Below are 9,837 nucleotides of genomic sequence, written 5' to 3'. Positions count from 1 at the left end.
TCACCTATAAAGGAGTCTTTCTAACTCTAAGTAAGATATAATTTAATTCTTAATTAAATATGGGGATAGTCCCCGCCTTCTACTAACACTCTTATTCTCTAAACTCTTCTAAGCTCAAGGATTTCATAGTCGATATATCTTTACATAAAGTTTACTCACTAGTACCTCATAGTTTCGACTAAATACATATTATCACAACAAACAATAATGTCTTAAGGGAAATTGCATATAAGTGTTAGTTACTGCGTGTACGTATCTGTAAGCGTCATCGCATGACCAAAGTCATAAAAATCACTCAACTAAAGTTCTACCTCCTTTTATGAAATGGGTACCTATATAAGCTAGGAGTAGAACTAATAAGTCCATATCTACTTTCTCATGCCAACTAAATGCCAAAGAAATCACTATTATCCGATCAAGGCAAGCGCAAATCTCATTCAACACAAATCATAATCATTAATTCAACAAGAATATAGGGCTTTCCATCAATTTAAGAATAGACTATTATGTGAAACATTCCCTTTTCATAAACTCAATTTGAGTTTCATCGGTTCACATTACCTTTAAAATAACAAGTTACACCTAAATCTTTGCGATGTTAATATAATACTTACATAGCGAAAATGACAATTTTTTTTAAAAGTTATCGAATCGCGATACCGATCGCTACATTCTCCAAAGCTAGAAAACTACAATCAAAACATCACAACAGGTAGCTTTAACAACCATCAACAATAAGTTGAAATCATAATCATGACCTAACTAAAATTATGCATTTATAACTTCAATAACCTAACAAAAGTATTTGTAATTAACAATAATCAAATAACAACAATTAACAACTATTTTATCAACCAAAAATCACTTCCATAGTCAACTATGATCATAATCATTACTAATTATCACAACAATAATCAACCAATTAAGTCTTAAAATAACTTGTAAGGTTATTCAAATAATCACCACACCACAAAATGTAGTATAAAAGCACACACCATTAATAATTTTATCTCTACATCAAACACTAACCAATCCATGTTCAAAGACAACACCTTTTAACTACTACCCATAATAAGATTCAATAAAAATAATACAAAATCAACACAAAACTTAGTAAAATTCCAATTAGAAACAAGAAAAATCAATCGGAAAGATGAGATGACTTCCAAAGGTTAAACAAGAGAAAAGCGGTGAGGAGATAAGTGGTTAGGGTGGTGGAGGACCAAAATTGGTGGCGGTGCAACCGTGCAAGGCAGCCGTTGCCGTTGGTGGTGGAAATGGCAGCAGTTGCTGCTGCTCGTGGAGGGAAACTGTAGCCTGCTACTGCTGGTTGCTGTCGTGGGGGAAGGAAGAGAAAACGACTTCCTGTGGAGGCCGTGGCAGCAGGCTGGCCGGTTGCTGGTGGTGGCACAACTGCTCACTGGCGGCGCAAGGAGAAGGGAGAGAAAGAAGGAGGGAAGAAGTGAGGCTTGATTTTTTTGAGTGAGGGAAGGAGCCACTCAAAACCCTAACCCATGCGTTTTGTTTTATTTATTTACTTAATTATTTATTTATTTATCTAAATTCATTTTCTTGCGAGACCCAACTAAAAAACTCACTTTTGTGCGCTAATACATTTTAAATTAAAATAATAATTTGGATTCGAATCTTTTTATTTTAGAAATGGTAATTATATTTTTAATATAAATATATGAAGGAAATTTATTTAAACTAATTCAAAATAATTTAATATAATTATAAAATCTCCAAATGTTATTAAAATAATAAATAATGACGTCGTAAAAATAATGAGTGTTACTGTGATAGTCCGGGTTTAGCATGAAAAAGAATTGATAAACTACTCATATCAACAAGGTGCATCTTTTTTTTCATGGGAGTCAATTTGCTAAGAACTTCACAGTTAAACGTGTTTGGTGGGGAGCAAGCTTAGGATGGGTGACCTTCTGGGATGTTTTTCCGGGCGCGCATGAGTGAGGCCAAAGTGCGCTGGAAAAGACTTGTGTTGGTCTATGAGGCCAGTCTACGGTCTTCATGAGTAATCATCGGCGGTCCAAGGAGCCGGAGTGTTACGGTTACAGCCCATGATTGTGCACTCATTAGCCCTGCCATTGAAATCAATAAGCATGCTAATATTGGAACACAACCTTCAAGTTCCAATGCTCCTTTAAAGAAGAGAAAGCGAATAGGTGTTTGTGCGTTTGTTATGTTTTTGGTTTTTACAAAGTTAGATAGATTACTAATTAATACTCCCTCCACTACTCTTTACTAGTTACCCTTTACTAATTACTCAACTACCACCTTTTTAATGGGCCCCAAACCACTGTTAATATCCGTGCCCATGCAAATGAGACATTTATATTGGTGTGGAGGGAGTAATATTCTTATGCGACTAATAGGGCGCTTGCCAATCAATGATCCGAATTCAACTGTAGGTGATTTCATGGAGCAAATATTCATGGGTAATCTTCTTTTTGCCAACGCCTCTTTTTGTCTATATACACCGTTCAATCACATTCATATACATGATATATCTAAAAAAAAATTTTCACATTATTATTCAAAGTACTTTAAAGTTAGACCTCTTTAAACATAGTTGCAGGTAAAATTTTTCCGACTTCCCTATTTAGACTTGCGGATTCTATATTTTGTGCATCATGTAGGCCTAAGCATTTCGCTTACGAATTAAAATTAGTCTGTTGTGGTGATGGCATAGTTAAGATTACTACGAATGAGTATCCTTTGCAACTTATTGAGCTTTTCTCAAGTGACACTAAATTGGAATCCATTTTTGAAAGTGTTTTCGCTTATACAATAATATGTTTGCCTTTAGTTTGCCTGGAGGCTCTATTGATGCGCGTACACACAAAGGCATTTATGCGTTCAAACTCCATGGACAACTTTATCACTATGTGCCAGATTTGCTACCTGAAGAAGCTGAGAAGCCAAAGTTCTTGCAGCTTTATTTTTTTATGGCCAATTTGAAAAGGAACATCGCTCTGATATCTTTCCAGAACTTAATCCTACTGTTGTTAGTTTACTTATGGAGATCATAGATCGTAATCCGTATTCACATTTCTTCCGTTCTTTGTGGCATATAGATGTTCACGAGAATACGAGGGTTTTCTTAAATAAGAATCCATGTTTAGACCAAAGGTTATACAATGCCCCAACATCTGATGAGGTTGCTGCAATTTGGATTGATGATTTACCATCAAATGAAACAAGGAGTCCTTATATACTTGTTTGGAGTAAATCACCTATATCCTACAGTATTTATCATTATTATGGATGTTACGATCCTTTGTAGTATCCGTTGTTATTTCCTAATAGGGATTGTGGATGGCATCAAGGGTTATGAACAGTTTCTTATGATCATAGAACATGGAGACACCGCAATCGCAACCCAATTACTCCAAAATTAGCAAACACTACTGAAGAATAACTCTTAGATGAAGCAATCGGTAAGTGTATAGAGATTATTCGTTAATTGATTGATACGTTTCTCTTATCATGTACTTATATTCTCATATTCTTAATACAGTTGCTGCAGATGGTTTCAAAGATCGTCAAGTCAACAAAGACTATCATGTATCGAGTACTATGCTTATAGGCTTCAGATACGTCAGCATAATTATCTTGTAAGGGCTGGCCGCCTTTTTCAGCAATTTCTGGTTGACATGTATGTAAAGATCGAGAACACGCGTCTAGATTTTGTGCGCCACAACCAAGCACAACTACGTGCTGAACTTACCAGGGGATAATGGGCAGCATGAACAATGGTGACTGTTGTGCATCAAATATTGGGTGTCGTATCATCCCACCGTTTTCATTTATCGGTGGCCCAAGAGGTCGCCGTTTTCATTTATCGGTGGCCTAAGAGGTATGAAGAACCGCTATTTGAATGCGATGGCCCTTGTGCAGAGATATGGGAACCTGATATTTTCCTCACAATCACTTGCAACGCAAATTGGGCCGAGATCAAACAAGAACTTGCAGAAGGTGAACATGCCCAGGATAGGCCGGATTTGGGTTCTAGGATCTTTCGTGCAAAATTAGTGGCTCTAAAAAAGATTATACGAGAAAAGAAATTTTTTGGAGCAGTTGCTGCAATGATATGTGTAATTGAATTCCAAAAGCGTGGTCTTCCTCATGCACACTTTTTAATTATTTTGCAACCTCAGTCGAAGATCAGGCAGCCACAACAGTTCGATTAGTTTGTTAGTGCGGAGATACCAACACCGTCTTACCAATACTTGAGAGGCCTTGTATTACGGCATATGATGCATGGTCCATGTGGCTCGTTTAATCCGAAGTGCCCATCTATGGTAAAGCGTGATGGTAAGCATATGTGTAGAAATAAGTATCAAAGCGAATTTACCACATTCACAACGCATTCTGATGACGGCTATCCAACATATACGCAGCGAGATACCAGTGGATATGTCCGCATACTTGGTGTGGAATTCGATAATCGTTGGGTTATTCCATATAACCCATATCTTCTTGCGTCTTTTGATTGCCATATCAATGTAGAAATATGCTCAACTATCAAGGCCGTCAAATACCTTTATAAGTATGTCTACAAGGGCAATGATAAAATATCAGTTAGCATTGGTCCTAGAGATGAGCTGCATGTTATTGATAAGGTCGAAAGATTCCAATCTGGTAGATGGGTGTCTCCCCCTGAAGTTGCGCTGAGAATTTTTTCATTTGATTTATATGACATGCAGCCTACAGTTCTACCTCTACAGGTTCATTTGCCAAATAAGCAAAGTGTTTGTTTTAACACTTCGGAGAATCTTGGGCATTTTATGAGTAGTGAATCAAGAGCTAAAACTATTCTCACAGAGTTCTTTTCATAAAATGCATCACATCTTTCTGAGCCAAAATATTGCTTCTCTGAATTTGCAGAGCACCATGTTTGGCATGCACAATGTAAATCTTAGAACAAAAGGAAGCGGAGCAAGGTAATTGGTAGACTTGCATTTGTTGCACCTTCAGAGGATGAACGCTACTATTTACGCTTATTGTTAGTACGGGTTGTTGGTCCTCGCTCTTTTGATGGCTTGCTTACAGTAAACATCAACGATGCTCGACATTTCATGAAGCCGCATTGAAGCGAGGGTTTGTTGAGCCAGATGACTTAATCGAATAATGTTTGAATGAAGCAATCGAGGTCCAGATGCCACATGCTCTGCGTCGTCTTTTTGCTACAGACCTAATTTTTCTAGAACCAATTGCCCCTGTTCATCTTCTGGATCGCTATTACCCTTACCTTTTAGAAGACTATGCACTACAGCATCCTAATGAACCTCACAAGGTTTTAGCGCTGATTGCTCGGTCTTTTAAAGTCTTCTTGGAGAACATGGTTAAGACTCTTGCTGACTATGGTTTATAACATCTTTATAGGGATACAGATATGGCATTTCAATGGACGCGAGATATAATTAATGCTTTAGATGCTCCAATTCCAGCATCTTCTATGGAAGCGCGATCATTATTGAATGATGAACAACATGCAGCATACAAGCGCATTATTTTCCATGTTAAACAAGGAATGGCTGGGTTGTTTTTCATTGATGGTCTAGGTGGAATTGGGAAAACGTTTTTATATAAGGCCTTGTATGCAAAAGTCTGACTACTTGAAAAGATAGTGCTTCCAACTGCGACTTTCGGTATTGCAGCTTCTAACATGCCTATTGGTCGTGCCGTTCATTATAGATTTAAGATACAAAAGGATTGTGGCCAGTACATGTCATGCAACGTCGGGAAACAATCAAGTCTTGCTGCCCTTATCAAAGAAGCTGCATTGATTATTTGGGATGAACCTTCCATGGCTCGTAGAGGAAAAATCAAGTCGCTTGATTTACTTTTGAGAGACTTGTGTTTGCCTGATGTTCCTTTTGATGGAAGAACGTGGTTTTATGGGGCGACTTTCAACAAACTGTTCCTGTTGTTTCCAAAAAAACACAAGAAGAAATCATTGAATACAGTTTGGTTTGTTCACCTTTGTGGCTTCTTTTCACCCGCTTACGACTAACTGAGAATATTAGGGCTCGTGAAGATCCTGCATTCTCAGATTACTTACTTGCTCCAGGGAATGGTGACTGCAAACCGAGGAAAGTGAGCACATTACCATCTCATCAAACTTCAGTTTGCAGTGTGGTGCATCATCTGCTACATAGACGATCTGCTCCAACAAGTTTATCCTCACATATCCGTTGCAAGTGCAACACCGGAGCTGTTTGCTAAAAGAGCTATACTTACACCTAGGAACGAAGATGTGGATACAATAAATTCAAGGCTCATAGAAGCTTTTTGTGGAGTTGTTCATTGTACAAGTATGATTAGATCAATTGACATATCCATAAACAAGCAAGATATTGAGAAATTTGCTGATCAGGGTGCTACTTTTGACTGCAAGTCCACAACCTTCAGAAAGAAAATCTTTGATTACGAAAGATATTGTCTCTTTCTGGACTTAGCACGATGATTGAAGATCCATAAAACCCACAAAAGATGAAGTATCAGCTGGAGGACACTTTAACATAGCACGACGATTGAAGAGCCATAAAAAGCACAAAACCCACAACTATAAACTGTCCAGTTAACCTTTAACATTACACAAGTTAAGTGAACACTTTGACTTCCATCGACCATGAATTGATTAAAGATGACCAATATGACTACAAGCTTAAGAACACTTGATGGGGTCTTTTACGAGCTTTCTATATATGTTTCTTCCCATCAAAATTACTTGAAAATCTATAAGTCAACTTGAGAGAACATACAGTGGGTATCATTATCAAAACACTGATTGTTGAACAATCATAATGTGTGCTTGAATGTTATGTGATTAAATACTAAACAATTCCAAGAAGTTGAACTGGAATTTTATAAAGTGTTGAATGCTTTATTTGCACTTTCGGAATGGTCTACAATTTGTTACAAAGCCACCGTCAGTTTGTTCGTGTAGTTTTGTTGCTGCTCTCAGGTTTTGTAATTGCTATTGTCTCATGTTCTTTTAATGTTGCTACTGTCGCATGTTGTTGCCGTTGTTGTTGTTTTGTTATCATTATGTTGCTATCACTGCTATTATTGTGTTGCTATCGCTGCTATCATAATTGTTAGAATGATTTGGTTGCATTCTCATTAGAAGAAATGTAAATATATACAAGATTACAAATCATACTTTAGGAAACTAAAGATATTATTCTATATTCTAATACACCCCGCTGTCGAATCGGGAGGTTTAGAGACTGGAACGAAAATCATCAAATAATACTTGAGGAAGACCTTTGGTGAAAATGTCAGCAATCTGATAACGGGTTGGAACATGAAGCACCCGAACATCACGACGTTTAACTTTTTCACGAACAAAGTGAATGTCAATCTCAATATGCTTAGTGCGCTGGTGATGTACGGGATTACCAGCCAAATAGACGGCACTAACATTGTCACAATAGACAAGAGTAGCTGTATTAATAGGACAGTGAAGTTCAAGAAGTAAATTGCGAATCCAACAAGTTTCAGAAACAACGTTAGCAACACCACGATATTCAGCCTCAGCACTAGACTTGGAAACAGTAGGTTGGCGTTTAGCGGACCATGAAATTAAATTATCACCCAGAAAAACACAGTATCCAGAAGTGGAGCGGCGAGTATCAGGACAACCACCCCAATCAGCATCGGTATAGGACAAAAGATTCGAAAGATTAGAACGATACAACTGCAGACCATAGTGAATAGTACCTTTGACATAGCGAAGAATGCGATGAATAGCAGCCATATGTTCAATTCTAGGATCATGCATATAGAGGCAAACCTTCTGAACAGCATATGAAATATCTGGGCGGGTGAATGTAAGATACTACAAAGCACCAGCTAGGCTACGATACAAGGTAGGATCATCACAAGGAGAACTAGCATTAGCACAAAGTTTGACGGAGGTAGCAACAGGAGTAGCAACAGGGTTACATTGAGACATGCCAGCCTTTTCAAGAAGTTCAGATGCATACCGTTGTTGAGATAGAAAGAGGCCCGTGGAAGTATGATTAACAGCAATACCCAAAAAATAATTAAGAGGACCCAAATCCTTCATGGCAAACTCAGAGCTAAGTTTGGACATAATAGACTCACGGAGTGAATCAGAAGAAGTCGTAAGAATAATATCGTCCACATATAATAACAGATAAGCAATATCAGAACCATGACAATAAATAAAAAGAGAATTATCAGAAATGCTGTTAGAAAATCCAATAGTAGTCACAAAAGTGGCAAACCGGTGGTACCAAGCTCGAGGAGCCTGTTTGAGACCATAAAGAGACTTACGAAGCAGACAAACATGATCAGGACGAGTAGGATCACGAAAACCCAGAGGCTGATGCATGTAAACAGTCTCAGTCAAGTGAACATGCAAAAAAGCATTCTTAACATCTAGTTGATGAATAGACCAAGACCTGGAAAGAGCAATACTTAAAACAATGTGAATAGAAGCAGGTTTCACAACCGGACTAAAAGTTTCATCACAGTCAATGCCTTCCCTTTGAGATTTACCATCACCAACAAGACGCGCTTTATAGCGCTCAAAAGAACCATCGGACTTGGTCTTGACACGAAACACCCAAAAAGACCGAATGATATTAGCATTAGGAGGACGAGGTACCAAATCCCAAGTATGATTTTCAATTAAGGCATCAAATTCCTCTTTCATAGCTAGCTTCCAGTTTGGGCCACGAAGGGCATGAAGAGGAGATTTAGGTAAAGGTGAAAAAGAAACATATAAAGCTTGGGAGTAGTATTTGGGATTGGGTTTAAAAATACCATGCTGACTACGCGTAACCATGCCGGGTGGTGATGATGAAGCGTGGGAATGGGCTGGGCTGCGTGAGGCAGGCCCAGTAGGTGTTGGGATAGCAGCTGGGCCGGAAATGGTAGCAGGCCCAAAGGTGGAGGGAGAGAAAGCTGATGGGCTTAAAGGATCAGTAGGCCCAGGAGGAGATAGGGGTGGAATGTAGTCTGATGGGCTGGAGGAAACTGTTGAAACTAGAAGCAAGGAGAGGCTGGCAGGGGGGGGGGGGGGGGGGGGAGGGGTGGGAACAGGTATTGGGTTAGGTGAGAAATTGGGCCCAGAAGGTAGAATAGGCTGGGGAGGGGAAGTTGGTGGGCTAAGTTGTGAAAACTGAATAGGGGAAGGGTAGAGGATGTTTTGAGGAAATGAAGTGGGAGATTATCATCTAAAAATTGATAGTTTTGGGGAGACGGGGAAGAAGATTGAGAAAAAGGAAAGGTGGCCTCGTCAAATAGAACATGTTGAGATATAATGATTTTACGGGATGAGAGATCATAGCACTTATAACCTCGATGAGAGGACGAGTATCCTAAAAAGACACATGGAGTGGAACGTGGATGAAGTTTGTGAATAGTAGTGGAGGGAAAGAGAGGAAAACATAAACACCCAAAAACCCGTAGATGAGTATATGTAGGAGACTTATGATAAAGAAAATGAGTGGGATTGAAATTACCAAGAATTTTAGAAGGAAGAATATTAAGGAGATAAGTAGCCGTGTTTAAGGCGTGAGGCCAAAAAGTCGGAGGAAGGGAAGCATGACATGAAAGAGTACGAATGATGTTATTGATGGATCGGATTTTGCGCTCGGATTTGCCATTTTGAAAAGATGTGTAAGGACAAGAAAAACAAAGAGTACTACCCCGACTAGTACAAAATTGATGAAACATATTATTGTCAAATTCACCCCGTTATCACATTGGAAAGATTTGATATTAAGCTCAAATTGGGTATTAACAAAAGTATTGAAATTCACAAACACATCATAA

The 9,837-nt window shown here is 38.5% G+C and overlaps 1 long non-coding RNA gene across 1 annotated transcript; it reads left to right on the top strand.

Annotated features, from left to right (window-relative positions):
- The first annotated feature begins 227 nt into the window (after positions 1-227).
- Positions 228-7,049, top strand: LOC130808822 (uncharacterized). Its single transcript, XR_009040741.1, has 3 exons — positions 228-2,459; positions 2,831-3,461; positions 3,542-7,049. It is a non-coding gene; the product is annotated as an uncharacterized LOC130808822 (long non-coding RNA).
- Positions 7,050-9,837: the final 2,788 nt, after the last annotated feature.

Source organism: Amaranthus tricolor, chromosome 3 (assembly GCF_026212465.1).
Source record: "Amaranthus tricolor cultivar Red isolate AtriRed21 chromosome 3, ASM2621246v1, whole genome shotgun sequence".
In the NCBI taxonomy this organism is placed as follows: Eukaryota; Viridiplantae; Streptophyta; class Magnoliopsida; order Caryophyllales; family Amaranthaceae; genus Amaranthus; species Amaranthus tricolor.
The sequence above is the reverse complement of the archived record's forward strand: the minus strand, read 5'-3'. Positions and strand labels throughout refer to the sequence as shown.